The sequence below is a fragment of the Echinops telfairi genome, unplaced genomic scaffold (assembly GCF_000313985.2).
Source record: "Echinops telfairi isolate 266 unplaced genomic scaffold, ASM31398v2 ScPeMD7_4;HRSCAF=17, whole genome shotgun sequence".
NCBI lineage: Eukaryota > Metazoa > Chordata > Mammalia > Afrosoricida > Tenrecidae > Echinops > Echinops telfairi.
The window spans coordinates 11,455,030-11,462,710 of NW_022103900.1; the positions used below are offsets into that span (position 1 = coordinate 11,455,030).

Below are 7,681 nucleotides of genomic sequence, written 5' to 3' on the forward strand. Positions count from 1 at the left end.
GAATTACTTGAAAATAAAATTGCTTGGAAAAATAATAAAATACAGTCAAATATTTAAAAAAATTCAAGCCTAGTTTCCACTATGGGAAAATTATTGAATGATGCAGGAAGCATCCAGGGAAGTTGGACAGAATACATCAAAAGGAATTAATCGGTTTATTCAACCATTTCAAGAAGTAGCATATGAGCAAGAACCAATGGGACTGAAGGAAAGATGTTTAGCCTACAATGAAAGCATGAGCCAAAACCAAGACTCCAGGGACTGATGGAATAGCAACTGAAATGTTTCAACAAGCTGATAAAGCACTGGAAGTATTCACTCATTTATGCCAAGAAATGTGAAAGATAGCTACTTGGACAACGGACTGAAAGAGATCCTTATTTGTACCCATATAATTAATATCACATGCAAATGAATTTTGCTGAAGATCATCCAACTAAGATTTCAGCAGCACTTGAAAAAGAGCTGCCAGAGATTCAGGCAGGATTCAGAAGAGGGCATCGTACCAGGGATGTCTTTACCGACATCAGATGGCTCTTGTCTGAAAGCAGAGAATACCAGAAAGATGTTTACTTGTGTTTTATTGACTCTGCCAAGGCATTCGACTGTGTATCATAACAAATTATGAGTAACCTTAAGAAAAGGAATTCCAGAACACTTCATTGTGCTCATGCTAAATCGATACACGAATCAAGAGGCAGTTAGGAGACCAGAAAAAGGGAATAACACATGTTTAAAAATCAGGAAAGATGTGATTCAGGTTTGTATCCTCTCATCAGACTTATTCAATCTGTATGCTGAGCAAATCATCAGCGAAGCTGGATCATGTGAAGAAGAACTTGGCATCGTCATTGGAGAAAGACATGGGAACAACCTGCATTATACAGTTGACACAACCTTGCTTGCTGATAGTGAGGAGGATCTGAAGCACTTGCGGATGAAGGTCAAGCACCGTGGACTGCCGTATAGATAACTACTGAAGTAACGAAGACCAAAATCCTTGCAACTGGATCACTAGGTAACATCATGATAAACAGGGAAAATATTGAAATTGTCATGGATTTCATCTTGCTTGGATCTGTAATCAATACTCAAGGATTAAGTAAATCAGCTGCACAAGACCTTTTTAAAATGTTGAAAAGCAAGAAGGTTATTTTGAGGACTAAGAGGCATCTGGCCCAAGCCTTGATGTTTTCAGTTGCCTCATTTTTACGTGAAAGTTGGACACTGAATAAGGAAGACTGAAGAAGCATCGAGACATCTGCATTACAGTGTTGGCGAAGAACAGTGGAAGCCCAAAGGACAACTAATTCTGTCTTGGAAGAAGTACTGCTAGAGAGCTCCTTAGAGGCAAGGACAGGGAGACGCACATGCTTTGGACATGTTTTCAGGAGAGAGCAGTCCCTATAAAAGGGCATCCTGCTTGGAAAAGTAGAGGGACAGTCAAAAAGAGCAAAGCCCTCGAAAAGATGGAGCGACAATGACTGCAACAATGGGCTGAAACCTAAGCACAGTTGTGACGATGGCGCAGGACAGAGCCGGTTGCTTTCTGTTGCCCCTGTGAATTGGAACCAACCTGACAGCACCAACAGCAACAGAGATTATGAGTATGTACGTTTTATGAAAATTTTGAAATAATAGATACTGAAGAGTATTATTGAAATGAAACAATCACAGCTTGAGCCTTAGCAGTAGTACTAAGCTAGTATACTAACACATTAGCAGACAAATTCCAAATGAAAACACATATTTTGACTGAGAGCAATGTTTTTTATAAACACCTCTATTTGTAGGATAATTAGTGCCTATGTAGGGTCACTATGAGTTAGTATGACTCAATGACAGGACATCGGCTGTGGTTGTTGTTTCCCTGATTATGTAGATAGTATTGTACAGTTTATTGTAAATTGATCACAAATAGGCTTATATGATTTGATGTATTTATCCGAGTAGCATGCACACAGAATTCTATAGTTCCTGCACCGGGAATAAGTGAGAGGGCCCTGGTGGTGCAGTAGCTGCTGTTCACAGATTCGTTTTTCAACCCCCTGTTACTCCTTCTGTGAGTGAAAGATGAGGCATTCTATCCCGTATAGATTTACACTCTTAGAAATCCTATGGAACAGCCCCATCCCTCTGGATCAGGTTGCTATGAGTGGAAATTAACTGGGTAGCAGCGAGTGTGTTTTCTGAATTTTGAGCACTAGGGTTTTAGATATTTTCACACAGAAGTTTGCATTTGAATTTAAATTCTAAAGTACTTGGTTTGTGGCAGGCTACCTAACTCCATTCTAAGTCTTGATATAGGGTCAGATGCCATTTGAGTTCTTTCTCATGATTAAACCAGTAATCTGGCCATACTTAGAGCTGAGTCTGGGGCAAAGCTGGAGATGGACACTTTGCTGAGAGAAGGAGTCTGAGTTCAAAGGAGTTGAAACTCCCTGGTGAGTTCAGCAAAGACCCGTTCGCTCTTCGGCATATATGAAAAACTGGGGAACATACCTGAGTGTGTCCTTAATGATATACTGAAAATAGCCACAGATTATTTCATTTTAATTTAAAAGTTGGGGTCTGGGTCACTTATACATAGGGTCAAAGGGTCATGCACCCCACTACACAGACCGGTGATCAAAGTCCCAGAATCAATCCTGTAAGCTTCTAAATTCTGCGATTGTTTAAGTATCTCCATCATGGTTCTTTCCCCACTTCTGTCATCCTCCTCAACCAGGAGGCACTGACTGCCTGCCAACCATCACTGGGTGATGGCTTCCTTTGTGTTCTGTCATCTATAATTAACCCCAAGTCTGTGAGTCAACATATTCCGTTTGGCCTCTGTATTATGTGCTTGCTGATGACTTCCCTCATCCGGAATGGTTATCCTTGTTTTGTCATTGTCTTGTTTAAGGCTTAATTAAAGAGTCTTCATAGAATTTGTTGCCCTCTGATGACTTTTTTCTCCCAGCAGAATTGTTTAAAGGCAGGACTGTTGGAGAAGTAAAATATGGATCCCTGGTGACCTTTCATATTTTAGAAATCAGCAAAGAAAATCTACATATATTCCAAGCTTTATGCCATCATCAATTCTGGAAGTTTTGTCTCATTTGCAAGGACACGTTCAATACGCATGTTTAAGATGATTTTCTAGAGTATTTAAATAGGCTATTGTCAGTATGGCGACAGGGATTCTCCTTCATAGCAGGATCACTATTTTGGTTGTGAAATCCAACCAAATTAAGAGCTGTTAATTAAGAGCTTTCATTACTATGCCACAGTTAGTAAGACAGAGAAAATACCACAGCACCCGCTAACGGGTATTCAAAAGGCAGAGCGACACAAAGAATGCTATTGGCTTCCAACCACATAAAGTAATAGTTGTTTTCCAGATACCATAGACAATTAGCCACTAAGTCCAGTTTCTTCATCGTTATAATCTATTAAACTTATAAGGCACTATACTTAAATTGAAATGTAGCGAGTTTAGGGATAGAGTAGGTTGTCTCTACCGAATGCCTACACTAAATGAAAATTAGCTGTCCTTGCCACAATAAAGGCATTGTAAAGAAATCAGGCACCCATTAGACACCTGTGGAGATGACCCAAAGCTGGGCATGCTCAGGCCAAAGTCACAAGTCACTTGGGCCTAGGTGAAGGGCAACTTGGACACCAGCAGCATCACGTCACAGGTGCGCCTGAACTCATCCAATAAGATGGGCCAATACCCTCCACCTTGCCCTGACCCCAAGTGGGGAGAGGGGATACAGAGCAGACTGAGGGCAGGCCACACCCTCTTTCAGGTGCTCTCTTGCAGGTTGGAGTGCAGGATCGCTCCTGTGTGCACGTATGGTGTACACAGGCCCCCCAGGGCCCCCACTCTCTCTATTCTGAGCTCTTCTTCCCTTTTCGGTTCAGGCACTCCTTTGGCTCTGTGGACTACCATTTCCGTGTGGCTGTTCACGCTCCCCTGAAGTGGCCATCCTCAGTCTTGAACCCTTGCGTGATCGCCCGCATGACCTTGCACGCTTTCCAGGGGTCGCGTGTACTTTCTGAGACGGTCATACCTTGAAACTTCCCTTCCTTCATAAAAGTTTCTTGGATTTACAAAAGTGCTTCTGCCGTGTGAATTGTTTCAGCATTAAGAAACAAGAACCGAGGGAATCCATCCCTGAACCTCACCAAATGACTAGGAGACTGTGGATATGTTGTAAATGAATCATAATGTATACCTCATCTCAATTCCTTTGATCAGTTTCAAAGTGAATGTAATGCTCGTGAACAGATATTGAACAGAAGGAGCAGGGGACACGGGTTAGGGTAAGGCACTAGTGACTAGTCTCAATTACTTTAAACTTCTCTAATTCATGATATTGTTGATAGCGGGCAAAAATGATGGCTTCCAACTTAATACTGGTCCGGTCGGCAAAGCTACTGTCTTACAAGTTATAGATGTAGACACATCCTCCACAGCGGTGACAAAAGCAAACAAGGGACATTACGGTCACCAACAGAACCGAGAACACTTAGAAATAGCAAGGAGAGAAATAAAAGTCCATAGGTGCATGTTGATAGATGGCTGCTGGTCACTTGAAAAGTGTGAAGAACACGGACAATTACGCAGAAAAGAAGAAAAATCTGCACGAAGTAGACGTTTTTTCAAGAGATTTAGATCACCAGCACAGGCTGTCAGCTCTAGCTATGGCCCGGAAAGAGCTGGAAAAGCAAGTCTGACAACTCCTGGAATGCCAGGAATTGACAAGAGCTGAGAGTGAAAGAACAGTACTTATTATCAGTTTTCTAAGAGGACTGAAGACAGGGTTAATTTGGTGTCCCCACCCGCTCCCTTCAGGTAAAGGGCACCAGGCTAGTAACCCTGATTTTACTACCAAGTACATCTAGCACAGGAGCGATAGAATGACTTCAACCCTAGAGACCTCCTCATGGAGTAGCACGATGGCTCTTTAGAGTTAATGGCATCGTTGATGGGATGACAATTATGATGGCCTGCTTTCTTTCTGATATAAAAACTATACTGGGATCGCCAAATGGGATTTAAATTGAGTCATTGCTGCTTAAAGTTCTGACATTAATTGCTTATTTTTTAGATGAGGCTTCAGTTAGAAATTCTCCCTTTGACAGAAAAAAAGTAAAAATATACTACAAATGTTTTAGATACATAAGATATACATATATATTTATAGAACATTGGTGCTAGAAACTAGCTCTATCTTAATTCAAAGGATAGTGGTTAAGTAATCTCAGATAGGTCTTTTTCCTGGCAATTCTCTGAATTTGGCTCTTGCAACTTTTCCCCTCCAGGTAACGAATACATTTCATTCTGGCTGCTTTTATTGACCATGCGGGGGTTTCCAAAGATGGGGAAATTTTCCACTGTCATCATAAAAAAAAAAAAGCTGGAATGTTAAAAGTGTGACTTGGGGGCAGGTTTTCAGAGTAAATCAGTTTTCCATGCAGCAGTTCATGCACCTTTTGTTTCCTGTCTCTCCCTGCAATCCCACAATCTGAACATATGGAATAATGCTTCCTGAACCTGTGCAGGGGCCATGCCAATTTTCTCTGTATTGTTCCAATTTTCATATAGGTGCGACCCGTGCAAGTACTCCATTATCTTTTCATTCCATTTTTTCCATAAACTTTTTGAAATCCACATGTATTTGTTTGATATTGCTGTTTTCATTCGGTGCCATCAAGTTGGCGCTAAGTCATCTTGACTTTATGTACAACAGAGCGAAGTGCTTTCCCAGGACTGCGCCATCCTCACAATTGTTCCTATGTTCCAGGGACTGGTCACGTCTGGCAGCATGTCTACATGATGTAAGACTAAGTAAGGCCATCCTTACTTAGTGCTCCTTCTAAGGAGCACTCTGACTGTACATTTTTCAAGATAGATTTATTTGTTCTTTTGGCAGGCCATAGTACTTTCAATATTCTTTACCAGCACCATAATTCAGACACATCAATTCTTCTTCTGGCTTCCTGATTCAATGCCCAACTTTCTATTGCATATGAAGCAATTGAAAATAGGATGGCTTGGGTCAAGTGCACCTTTGTCCTCAAAGTAACATCCTTGTTTTTCAATACTTGTCTTGCGCAGCAGATTTATCCAGTGCAAACCTTCTTTTGAGCCCTTGACTGCTGCTTCCATGAGCATGGATTGTGGATCCCAGCAAGATGAAATCTTGGACAACTTCAGTCTTTTCTACTTTTATCATGATGTTTCCTATTGGTCCGGTTGTGAGAATTTTGATTTTCTTAACATTGTGTTGCAATCTGTACTGGAAACTTTGGTGACTCATCAGCAACTGTTTAAAGTCCTTTTCACTTTTAGCAGGCAACGTTGAGTTCTATGCATGTTGCAGGTTGTTAGTAAGCCTTCCTCCAATCTCGATGGTGCGTTCTTCTTTGTACCACCTAGGTTCTCTGATGATTTGCTCAGTATACAGATCGAATAAGTATGGTGTGAGGATACAACTCTGGCACCATTGCTGACATCAGATGGCTCTTGGTGGAAAGCGGAGAACACTAGAAAGTTGTTTAATTGTATTTTATTGACTATGTAAAAGCATCCAATTGTGTGGATCATAATAATTATGGATAGTCTTATGAAGAACGGGAATACCAGAACACTTCATTGTGCTGATTTGAAACCTATACACGGACCAGGAACGAAGTGTTCCACCAGAATAAGAGAATACTGAACGGTTTAAAATCAGGAAAGGTCTTTTACATCACCATACAATGACATGAGTTGTCAATTCCAGTGATATATAATGCCTTGTCTGATTATTTTATATCTTTGTAGCAAACTCTAGAATTTGAATCAAAGAGATTTCTGCTGTAACAATGAGATACTTAATTTTACATAACAAATAATCTCTACAAATCCATTACATGAAGTTTAAGTTGATAATTTTAGGCAAAAAAAAAAGCACAACACAACAACAATGATAATTTCTGAGAAAATATAGTCATTTAATCTTATATTCCTAGATATCATATGAGTGTTCTGCAAACATCTCATTTAAGAACATAGCCGGACTAAGAATGGTCATCTTAGGGTATATTTCTGTCCTGTCCAGAGAAGCCTTTTTTGTGTGTAGTCAAAAGGATCTGTGTGAGATCTGTGTGCCAGCAGTCGAAGAGCAAAATGAGTTATGCTAACATGATCCTTAAACTAAGAAGCAGGAACTATAAAGTCAATTTGACACTGAATTCTGATGGTGCTGTGAATGTGCTTGACACTGGGTGACCTAAGGCAAACATATTCACAATGAAATAGTCATTATGTCATTTATTGATGGCTTGCTATCTCACTTTAGGTTAACACTATGCAATGCCTACTATAGCACCATGAGTATGTAGCTGTTAAATAAATGATTGTTTTGGAAAATTATTAAGGATCATGTGCCTGACTGGCTTTTCCTTATGGCTTATGTAACAAACATGGACGTTACATCTGATGTGTCCTGCACCATGTCCAGATGTATATATGCGTAGCTGACTGCCTTGCATCATTCAGGTCCCAACTCAAAAGTGACCTTCTTTAACTACCAAGGTAAGCAGTTTCACAGTTGCTTTTTAGTTTTCATCTTAACATTGATAAAGCATATCAAATTTTACGTTCACATACATTTTCTTCTTTATCGAATAGCCTCCCTCCTTAAAG

The 7,681-nt window shown here is 40.3% G+C and overlaps 1 pseudogene; it reads right to left on the minus strand.

Moving 5' to 3' along the window:
• Positions 1-5,518: 5,518 nt before the first annotated feature.
• Positions 5,519-5,615, minus strand: LOC115873087 (annotated as a pseudogene).
• Between the last annotated feature and the right edge of the window lie 2,066 nt (positions 5,616-7,681).